The sequence below is a fragment of the Bidens hawaiensis genome, unplaced genomic scaffold, assembly GCF_021521415.1.
Source record: "Bidens hawaiensis isolate Kalapana, Puna unplaced genomic scaffold, B.hawaiensis_p1.1 tig00038664_1, whole genome shotgun sequence".
NCBI classification, from domain to species: Eukaryota; Viridiplantae; Streptophyta; class Magnoliopsida; order Asterales; family Asteraceae; genus Bidens; species Bidens hawaiensis.
Genome location: NW_027496801.1, coordinates 160,057 through 172,320, shown reverse-complemented (window position 1 = coordinate 172,320; position 12,264 = coordinate 160,057). Strand labels below are relative to the sequence as shown.

At 32.9% G+C, this 12,264-nt stretch overlaps 1 pseudogene across 1 annotated transcript; it reads left to right on the top strand.

The window, feature by feature from the left end:
* Positions 1-460: 460 nt before the first annotated feature.
* On the top strand, positions 461-2,229 carry LOC143590567 (chitinase 2-like; annotated as a pseudogene). Its single transcript, XR_013145489.1, has 2 exons — positions 461-527; positions 1,408-2,229. The product of XR_013145489.1 is annotated as a chitinase 2-like (transcript).
* Positions 2,230-12,264: the final 10,035 nt, after the last annotated feature.

Here is a 12,264-nt window from a genome sequence, read left to right as displayed (position 1 = left end):
AACAAGTTATGTGACTCTTTGTGTTTTTATGAATTTAAATGAGTTGATTAAATATTGTCACTTAATAGTGTCGTGTGCGATGAACAATTGGTTGCGCCCCGACGTTTCCGTCATGGTCGAGGTGTGACAGCTTTGGACACTAAAATTAAAATACTTGTTTGATTCGTAACATGAAACAGTATCTATCATAAGTTAAATAGTCCATTCATAATGGTTAAAATTGTTTCTCTTGAAACATGATGTATCCAAAGTTTATGATTTTGTCACAACTAGGCTTTTAACTTTGACAATTAATACAATCTTATTCTTTGTGATTTTCACAACGTTGCAAAAGATCTCTTTGTCATAGTCAAACAAACTTTCATTGAAATAATCTAATTTTCATATATATAAGTATTTGGGGATTAATGTTAAAAATTATCACATCTACCAACTTTCATTAGTATTGATAAAACATAAAATGGCTATGGTTGTTCCCGGGTTTTCCTTTTACATCATCGCTATCATACTCTCTTTACAACTTTGTGGTAAGTTATAGGGATGAGAAAATAGTACCTGATATCAGTGTTAATTTAATACTGACTTTTTAAGGTTTCAGGATCGGTACATTCAGTACCGGTATTTTTCAAATTTTTATATTCAGCACCGATATCAAACTGGTACCATATAAAATATTTTCGGTACTGGTATTTTCCCAACATGAACCAACACCGAGCTTATCCATATTAAGTTACATGTATTCACCAACACACCTGTGACCTGTGTAGTTATCTAATCATAAAAAATGATTGCTATTTATTTTTTAGGGGCTATGCTAGGGAATAATTAACTAATTTTCTTTTATGATTTCTCTAAATTCACTATTGACTTTTGTCTAACTTAAAATCATTAGAGTTTCAATATTATTGTGAACTTGTTCACAATAAATAAAAATTTAAAAAATGTAGCAACTATAAACATTTTTACTATTTAGTAATTATTGTTTTCTTCCAAATTTAGAAAAACTGAAGTAACATATTGAACATCTATATCTTAATATCTATTCTTTTGTATTACATTAAACGGTTCGTACCGGCCGGCTGAATCAGTTATACTGATTGTGTTGAAATATCCTTTATGTGTTAGAGAACCACATAAAACCATTGTATACATAATGCATTGTTACTTAATGATATACATAACGGGTGTTTTGGATTTCTTATTTGCACCTCCTTATACCTTATATATAAAAAGTTTTTCATAAGTTACTCTATCAAACTTATGAAAAACTCTTTTTTCTTCATTAAAATATTTAATAAGTTATATTATTCAAACACTATTTTAATTTACAAAAGTTAATAAGTTATAAGAAGGTAAAAATAAGGGAATCCAAACAGCCCCATAGTGTGATATGCAATTTTCTTGTAGATGGAAAAGTGATGATGGAATACATCGGAGCAACCGGGAAACCCGTAACTTTCGATGAGGTTCCAATCGAAGACGGCGTCGATTTTCACTTTATTCTCAGTTTCGCCATAGACGCAGACGACACTGGCAACCCCAAAACGGCATTTTCAAGCCGTATTGGTCCTCGGGCTTAACCGCGGACTCTGTCTTAGCAATAAAATCAAAACACCCTAATGTAAAAGCCCTGGCAAGCCTCTCGGGTTGGAGTCTGGGCCCACAACACTCCGTTGGTACAACCCGAAAAACAACGAGTTATGGGTCTCAAACGCGTTCACTTCTCTCAAAAAAATAATTGAAACATATCACCTAGACGGAATTGATATCGACTACGAGAATTTTCCAAAACATAACGAGAGTTTTAGTTATTGCATCGGCGAACTCCTCACTTACTTAAAAAATCAAAGTGTAATAACCGTCGCAACGATTGCACCCTATCGATTAACAACAATACCTTATATACAACTATTTAACGCGTATGGCATTGTAATCGATTACGTTAATCATCAATTTTATACAGATAAAGTACGAACAACGGAAGCGTACATAGAGGATTTTCGACTAAGGACGACGCAATTTGGAAACGAGAAGGTGTTACCGAGCTATGAAATCGACGGTAGAGGGATTCAAGGAGACGCGTTTTTCGATGCGTTACGAATTTTGGTGGAAAATGGATTTGATATCAATGGAATAATGTTGTACTCAGCTGATGCATCTGCTTACACTAATTCTACTAGTAGGTTTTATTATGAGCAAAAATCACAAGACTTCTTGCTGAATTTATGATATCATTTAAGTCTTCATATCTTTGTTTTGGAGTTTAATGGTTTATTTATTTTATGTTCATTTAAATATAATATGTATCACATTGTTATGTGTCTCGTTAAAAGAATACATATCCAATTGATGCACTATATTTGGTATAGGACTTGAGGAGTTGAAGATCTATACGGCTTGTATAGGGCTATACGGGTTATATATAACCTGAAAAAACTGTTTTGTTTGTCCCCTTTGTATACTTGTCAGTCATGCGTAACCTATACGGCCTGTGTAGCCCTATACGAGACGTATAAGTCTATACAGTCATCATAGAGCGGGACTCATTTACGAGTGTATCCACTAAATTTAAACAATAACCTTTTATAGTTTTATTTGTTTGGGGTCATGCTTTGTTAATAGGTTGTGTTATAAAATTTCATTTTTTAGTTATTATTATAGGAAATAGATCTGTTTGCATTTCTCTATATTTATATAAAAGTGCCAAATTTGTATTATAAAACCCCAAAATACATTTTTTTTTTCTTAAATGAAGGATACATTACCAAAAGGATCAAATTACAATAGATAGGCAGGTGAGCGGGTAACAAGTTGCGCTACCACCTCTTTTAAATGACAAAACCAATCCTGCTGAAAGCTTTACGTTTAACTATTGACAATATAGCCCCTCAAAGCTTGGATATTGACAGTTAGTCTTTAAACTTTTAGCTATCGGCAACTCAACCCTTGAGTTTTTAGATACTGACAGTTAAGCCCTTTAAATCTTGAATACTGACAATTTAGCCATTGAACTTTCAGCTATTGACATTCTAACACTTGATATTTTGGATATTCATAGTTTATCCTCAAACATTTGGTGATCGTCATTTTAGCTTAAAGCTTTTGGCTTTGCCAATTTTCACCCAAAATTACAAATTGCTATAGTTGCCCCTTTAACTCCACTAGAGAAAGCCTCACACAACTCGCACAAGTTTGCATTCACCCTATCTCATACCAATTACGAGTATTAGAAGACCATGATTGAATCTTTCCTAATCACAAACAGCTTTTGGTTACGTTAACGACTCGATCCCATGTCCCGAGTTAACAATTACCAATGCATACGATGCAGCTGTCACCTTCTTGCCAATCCCAGCTATACAACATGAATTGCTAATGATGCACATGTCCATATGATCATCATTTCTACTATTTCCGAAGCATCTTTTGCCATGTTCAAGGAATAACAACTCGTGACTTATAGGGCTCTCGCTCAGGATTTACCCCACGCACTTCTCCCGAGAGTACACACTTAATATATATTTGTAAGTTTCTTTATGTTTTTATAATATATATAAAATAATATTTTGTTTTGTGTTTTCATGAAATTTTGTTTGAAAAAATTATTTGTTAGTGAGCGTATTTTGGTAATTCCACGCTAACTTAACAAAAAAGTACTAACCACATTAGTGACTTGGGCCGAACCAGGGACGGTTCTTTCTTTGGGCTAAACCGGGCCGTGGCCCCACCATCTTTTTCGTTTAGTAGTGCATTTTTACTGAAAAAATTCGAAAAAAATTATATTTATTAAGTCCGGCCCAACCATATTATTTGAGTCTGGCACATCCATGTTATTTGAGTCTAGCTCATCCTTATTATTTGAGACCGGGCCAGCCACGAAAGGTTAAAAAATAAAGCCTAGTATAAAAAATAAGCCCAACTTTTGTTGGATGCAATTTCCATCTTAATAGGCATGTCATGTGTAGATAACCGGGTCGGACCTATTGGGTCCGTGAGATTCATTAATATGTAATAATAGGTTTTTGATGTTGCAATTAGGGTTTTATTATATTTGGTAATGTCTTAACTAACAAGTTAGGTTAGTATATATAAACCGAGTTATGGTTAGACATTAGAAACACACACAGATGCAATCGAGCTAAGGTTAATCTAGAGAAACACGAGTTATGTGTAATAAGGGTTTTTGAGTTATATTTCCTCTATATAATATTGAGAGTTATTCAATATTAGTTATTGTGTGTTTACATTTTGGTGAGTTATATCAATTCATCTTTGAGATTTGAGTCCGGCCCATCCCTATTATTTGTGTAAGAACGGTAATTTGAATGATTGAATTTAAATTTAAATTATTGAATTGGTATTTGATTTGATTGATTGAATATAGTACATTTTAATTGTTTGACCCGCCCATAACCGGATTGCCGACCCGAAACATAGGAGTAGGGGAAAACAAAATTTTTTGGCTCTCGTGAATTTTGGTCCATCCATACTAAACATTCAAGATCCGCCACTGGCCGAAACAACAAGTTTTTAAAATCATATAAATAGTGATGTGCTCTAAATTATATATACGTGTGCGTATATGTATATATATATATACATAATTGCTACACTTTTAATAGTTTTAACACTCGTTCTAGGTACATATTTTTATTTATGGGTCTCAAGAAACAACAAGATAAAACAATTAGCATGCTAGATCAAGTCTCATGCTATTTATATATTCTTGTTTTTATTTTAATTGTGTTAAATATAATAGATAGAAGATAAAAGAATACGAAGAATAACTCCTTGGAATTGTATTCCATGAATTCACATTGTAATTAACTTTATTATTATTTGTAGTATATTCTTCTTTTAAGGTAATAAATCTCAAGAATAAATGTGTCACATGCAAAAATAAATAAATAAATAAAATTGGGCCTTTGGACGCACCACAAATCAAAGAAAAAAAAATAACCTAACTTTTTATTATATAAAGACAATCCAAATGGTTCGAAAGGAGGTTAAGGGTTTGACAATTATTATTTTGATGGCAGCAGCCGTTTTATTTGGACGGCTAATGTTCAAGATTTGGAGGTATCGAAAGAAAGTTTATGACAGATTGTTGGCCCAGGATAATTTTGTGAGCAAGAGATTGAAGGTTCGGAGCGTTAAACCAGTCGCATAACTATCGTTATCATGAGTTTTTCTATCTGGAGTAACTTTGTTTCGTTTATAATTATGAGTACGTAACTGAATTCATTGAACTACCTAGGTTTAACGAGTGTTTCGGGTTGATTAATGAGCATATGATTGAAAATCTGTTGTCAAGTTTATTTTTTTATGATTTTATTTTGTGAAAATGTTATTGTGATTGTATGTGAACTGATGATTTGAATACCTGTGTGACATTGCTTTAAATGAATAAGTTTCGTGTTTTTTAGGGTTGTGTGTTAAGCTGTTAATTATGTGGTTTCGGTTGTTTTTATATGGGCATAGTTAGCCATAGGATTCGTTGTCTACTTGTGTTTATCCCGGTGGTTAACCTCATTTTAGTCGGATTTAGTCGGACTAAGACATTAAAAGTCGGTTTATCTTGTTGGCCTAGTTAGTTTAGTTGACTATTGTAAGAATTCGATCGGTTGTCTAGTTTTGATTAGGTTAAATTGTAATTAAAGAGAGTTATATATAACCATTAAAATTGAATTACCCCCTAATTCCTTAAGAAGGCGATGACTTCACATAGGATCTAACAAAATGGAGCCGATACTGACCGAATTCACGCCGACTTGCAATAGCAACGTCCATGTTCTACCGACTAAATAAATATCGTTTTTAATATGTTATGCTTTTGCTTACTGTCTAGAGCGTTTACTAATTTATTTATTGGACTTACGCCGTAAGTGTAAGAACTTAGCGGTATTTTTGCATTATACGAGTCACTACTATTTTAGTCGTTTACTAACTTATATTTTGGGTTTAGTGTCGGTGATACTGACTGAATTTGTGTCATTTTGATCATAAGTTGTATGTATGCCAATATTTTGATTGTTTACAAAGTTATATTTTGATTTAGCATCTAAACGGTAATTTAGTTAACCGACATCGACCGTATTCGCGTCCAGTTTCAAAACTAAAACAATTAATAATCATGTACACATGCAAAGTCCAATACAAAATCACAAACCAAAGTATACATATATTTACATTCCTATTTCCTCATAAAACATAAGGTATACCATCAAGCTTCAAACATGAACAAAGAAATTATTATTTATTATTATTCATTTTGTGCTTTGAAAATCTCCGGTCTTACCAACATCACCGTCGTCATTGTTGCCGGAAACCTTCTTGAAACTCTCTTTGACGGACTCTATGTCGCCTTTGCCCGTTGCTGCTTCCATGACACCATCTTTTGCCTTATCCACCGTCTGGCTAGCGACTCCTTCATTCGCCTTCTCTTCCTCCAACCTTTTGAATTCTTCTAGTCGACGGTGCCCTCTCGTGGCTCTCGTAGTTTATCGATTCGTCGACATGGTTTTCGTGGTTTGTTTCATGGCTGTATACCTAAATACAATGTGAATTTTAATACATATAATCAACTTGTAGGATTATTGACATAAAATAACTTCATGCATATTTGAAATATGGATCAATCATGCGAAAATTGCTTACGAAAATAAGGTTACATAGACGCTAATTACCAAATCAAGAAGAAATGAAGAATTTTGGTCGGATGTAAACATAAAATAGAAATAGAGGTCCAGATTGAGGTAAGACGGCCGGTCTAGATTGAGGTCAAGCGGCCGTTTTGAATTTTTATTTTAATAGTTTGACCGCTTATGAATAGAATAACATTTCAAATATTGACTGTTCTAACATATAGTTTCCGAAGCTTCACCCTATTATAGGTTGTGCTTGGTTACATATTTATTTGAAATTGTATAGAATATATAAAATTTATTAATATGTTTTAAAAATATTTTTTTAACACGTGTATCACACACGCAAATTACAAATTATTGACCAGTATAATACATATAATAGACTTCTTAACCCATTGTTCCAATTGTTTCTCTTCTAATTGCCCAGTTATCGTTTTTTTATTCTTCAAAATAATCTTTAATACATAATAGACTCTGGTTTCTTATCAGCTATGAAGGGTGATAATACAAATAAAATCATAAAATATATTTAAGAAACTTATGTATGCTCATACTCAAATATACAATAATAGCGTAAGTTAAAAAAAGGTTATATTTGTATTCTGAGTGACATTTGATTTGACTAAAATAAACTTAATGGCAATTTACAAATTCACTATAACACCTCAGGTAGTTTCTTCTTTCTTACCACAATTGGCATATATAATAAATAAGTTAATTATCTTTATAAATACATTAGTTGTTCAATCAAACACACTAAACTTATTTTGAATTTATAAATACATCACTTGTTTTATCAAACATACTCGACTTGTATTAACCAGTGAACTATGAAATACCCATTTTGGCCAATGACCCATAAACAATGAAACATACGATGTGAAAAAAAATATCAATATGAAGTATGCAATTTGCATGCAATCGAAAATACATAATGAAATAGGGATTTGGGGTATGAAAATACAGATTTGGGGCATGAAAATAATATAATCATACACGGGTTTGAAAACATACTGATTTGAAGATCCAGATTTGGTGTGCAAATACTATTGAACATCGATTTCTATCTCAGTAGGGCTTGTTAAGGAAGGTTTTAATTTTGTTAAGGATAGTTTAAATTGATTTTTTTTAATTAGAAAATTTATGAATTAAAGGTTACGAGAGAAGGTTGCCACTTGACACAAAAATAAGCCAATTAGATGCCATGTGACACAAACATCATTTTTGTTTATTACAATATATATAGTCATATATTGTTTCTCTTAAAAAATTTGCAATGTTAATCATATATATGTTATGATATATTATAGGGGTATAAAGTGACGGGGCTTAGATAGTGACATAGCCCATCATGTCCAAGCAGGATGGTGTAAATGGAGAGCTGCCACAGGGGTATTGTGCGACAAGAGGCTCCCAACTAAATTAAAGGGAAAGTTTTATAGGGTTGCGATTAGACCGGCGATGCTATACGGAACATAATGTTGGGCCATCAAGAAGACACATATGCGTAAGTTGGAGGCAGCAAAGATGAGGATGCTAAGGTGGATGTGCGGGCACACAAGGTTAGACCAAATAAAAAACGATGTTGTTCGGGAAAAACTAGGGGTGGCTAGTATATCAGATAAGATAAGGGAAGACAGACTGAGATGGTTTGGACATGTAAAAAAGAGACAGACAACGGTTCCCGTTAGATCAGTGGAAACCCTTATTATAGAGGGGAGGAGAGGTAGAGGTAGACCCAAATTGACTTGGGATGAGAGGATTAGAAGGGGTTTGCTAGACTTGCACCTCTTTGAGGACATGATTGAGGATAGGAGTTCCTGAAAATGTAGAATTAAGGTTAATGACCTTTAGGAGGATGGGTTATTTTCCTTATTATAACATTTATTATTATTGTTGTTGTTGTTTATTATCATTATTGGTAGTACTATAATTATCACTATTACTATTATAATTATTATTACTATTACTATTGTTGTTGTTATTATTATTATTATTAGAATTATTATTTTTTATCTATTATTATTTGCTTTATCTTACCTTGGTTTTGTTTTAGTCTAGCTATAATGAAATTTTTGTTTGAAACTTACTATATCATAGTGTTTAGTTTTGTATCGTATATCTATCTACTTTTGAGCTGGAGGTTTCGCCGGAAGCAACCTCTCTATCTCTAGGGATAGAAGTAAGGCTTGCTTACATCCCATCCTCCCCAAATCTTACTTATTGATAGCCTATTCTATTTGTGGGAAAAACTGGATACGATTGATTGATTGATTATAGGGGTGTTTTTCGGGTTTATTTTTTGAGTTTCGGGTTTTTCGGGGTGAGTTTTTCAGGTTTCGAAGTTTTAAACCTTGACCCGAAACCTAACCCAAATATCTCACGAGTTTTTCGGGTAATTTGAGTTCGGGCTTTTTTGGGTTAGGTTAATCAGGTTTTGGGTATCCTAAAAAAAATTAAAAACTACAACGCTAAAATCAAAACAACCTATTATTCTTTGCTAGTAACGCAAATAATCAAATAATAAACCAACATAAGTTGATTAAACAATTCAAAATAAGAGTAAAACTAACTCGAACCATAGTTGTCTTCAATCGGGCATGATGTGGTTGCTCGATTACGGTTGTTATTAGTAATAGACAGAAAACATACATTAACAATAAGCAAATGATCCATAATAGTTGGAATGATAACAGCCGATTAGGGTCATATTCTGATAACTCTAATGGCTAAGACTTAACTTATTATACCTAAACATATATTTAATTTCAAAACTAAAAAGTTTATTCGGGTTGACCCGAAACTTATAAATCAAACCTGAGAACCAACCCGAATGACTTCGGTTCGGGTTAGGTTTTTCTCGGGTTCAGGCACTGGTTTTCTCGGGTTGGGTTTCGGGTAAAAGTGATTACCCTACTATATTATTATTTTGTTAGGAAACCTTTTTTTATATACATAAAAAACATTATAATTTTTGCTAGGTAGTGATGATGACTGAGTTTTATGTTTTATTTTTGGGTGTTTGGGATTCCTTATTTTATCTTCTTATGGCTATAACTTATAGGTTATAAGTTGTTTAAAAAAGTTAGATTTTGTGAGTGTGTAAGTCATAAATAACAACTTTATAAATTATAACTTATGACTTATATAAGTCATAAGGATGTAAAATAAGAAATCCCAAACACCCCATTGATAATAGATTGTTGTCAATCAATCAATCAATCATGCCCAGTAAAATCCCACCGACAGCAAAGCTATAAGTAGGGTCTGGGGAGGGTGGGATGTAGGCACACCGTACCTCCATCCAAAGGAATGAAAAGGTGGCTTCCAGAGAGACCCTCGGCTCTAAGTACATGTGTATGAAGCAAAATAAAGGAATGAAGAGGTGGCTTCCATAGATTGTTGTGAGTTTAAATATTTTAGTTGACTCACTTAAATGATAGTGAGAGTTAAAACCTTGACTCTTATGTTAAATTTTGTAAATGCTTAGCTTGTGGAGAAACTTGAACGTAACCGTTGAGAGGACCGGACTCAATATGTATAAACATGAACGTTTATAGACACTGCCATTAGCTGTTACTACCATCCTTTGGTGTTCAAGGTTTGCTTCTACTTGCGGTTGACAGTTTATATTTGTCGTTATAGGAGTGTGTAAATTGATTAAATGTATGTGTTTAATTATGTGATTTTATTGTTAAGTTCAACCAATTTGGTTGGTACCAGCTAAGTAGTAAAAATAAATCTCTAAACGCCTAAAACAGTGTCGACATATTGCTTATTATCAAAGCAACACGATCATGAGCGAGTACGAATAAACAAACAAGACATGCTTGTCCACTAATGAATCGCTGAGTTCGGTTGGTTAAACAGCCTTAGAGCATTTTCATCCCTTCCCTATATTCAAATATAAAATTACACTAAAAAGTATTACATTTTATATCTCATTTTCAATTAAATAATATTTTTTTTCATACTATTATTATTCTCATTCACTTTCAACAAATATTAAAGAATTATAAAAGATGAATGGTAACTTTTCAAATTTACAGAAAATTCACTGTTTTTCTATATTCTCTACTCAAAACACCATAAACTACTCTTTATATTATAAAAACACCACACGCTAAATATGGTGGACAGAATGTTAATGCTCTTACAAAGACTGGAAAGTCGCTGTTCACGAATATCCACCATAGTACCAAAAGGCGCCTAGAGACCCTGTTCTAAAATAAAAAATAAATAAAAAAACAAATTATAAAGCCACACATTGACAGTTTACGCAACCCATTTCGGGTGTGCTTGGGATTCCTTATCTTTATAACTTTTCAATAAGTTATAAAAGTGTAACTTAGGTTCTCTTTGTTTTTACTTAAAATGTCGGCAACGGGCTTATGTCTGCGGGCGTACAGACATAAGCCTCTGAAAACGGTTATTTTTTTTAAAGACTTGAAAAGTGATTTTATGGTCTAAAAATAAGTAAATATTCAAGTTCTTCATACCAACACCCACTATCCACCACTACCACCACCACCCACCACCCATCGTCTGCCGCCACCACCATCCATCACCACCACCTGCCGTCGGCCACCACAACCGTTCACCACCTACAAGCATCGTTTACCACCAATCGCCCACTACCGTCACCCACTACCACAGTTCGTACACCACCACCAATTATTTTATTAGTCTACATACGTTAAATAACAAACAGTCTTCTTGTTTTTAATCCACATATTCTATAGATGCCAGACGCATTTTACTTCTGAAAAAACAAGCAACGCCTTACAAACCCGAAAAGACCGCACTTCACGAATTTCGACCATGTTACCAAAAGGCGCCAAGAAACACTATTATATAAAAAAAACTAGAATAGAGCTCGTGTAACACTCGGGTGGTTAAAAAAATAAAACAAAATAGAATGTTGTGAATCTATAACAATTAAAAAGAAAGGCTAACATCAATTCATTCTAGTTGAGTTGGTAAGCCACGAGTATTTTAAAAGTAAGGTAGTGAGTTCGATTATCGTCAATAACATATTTTTTATTTTATCATTCATTAAGGGGAAATTGTAACTTGTACACTTGGCAGTCTATGTGGAAGGTCTAATTGAATGACATGTGGATTCATTGTCTTGCTTTAATAATATAGATAGATTCATATTATTATTTATTTTTATTATTATTATTATTACTAATAAAATATTAATAATAATAACAATAAAGTGATTAATCATTTCATTCTTATATGATAACCAAACATGATAATGGAATGGTAATGATCTATTTTATTCTTTTGTCCATTCAATTACCTTATCCATTCTATTCCCACATATATTCCATTACCCATATCAAACATACCCTTAATGTTAATGAACGACTTGATTAGGATTTATCTTTAATCAAAATAAACTTGAATTCATATATTGAAATGACTTAAAAATAAGGGTCCATCTATTAAAATAGTTTGAAAAAAAATTGAGGAGTATAGATGGATAAATCAAAAATAAAATAAAACTAAATTATAAAACCGCAAAATTGACGGTTTATTTACACCGTAAGGTGTCAACACATCTCTAAAGTAGGGTTTATCATCATCATATCATTCTAATACTCTGCCT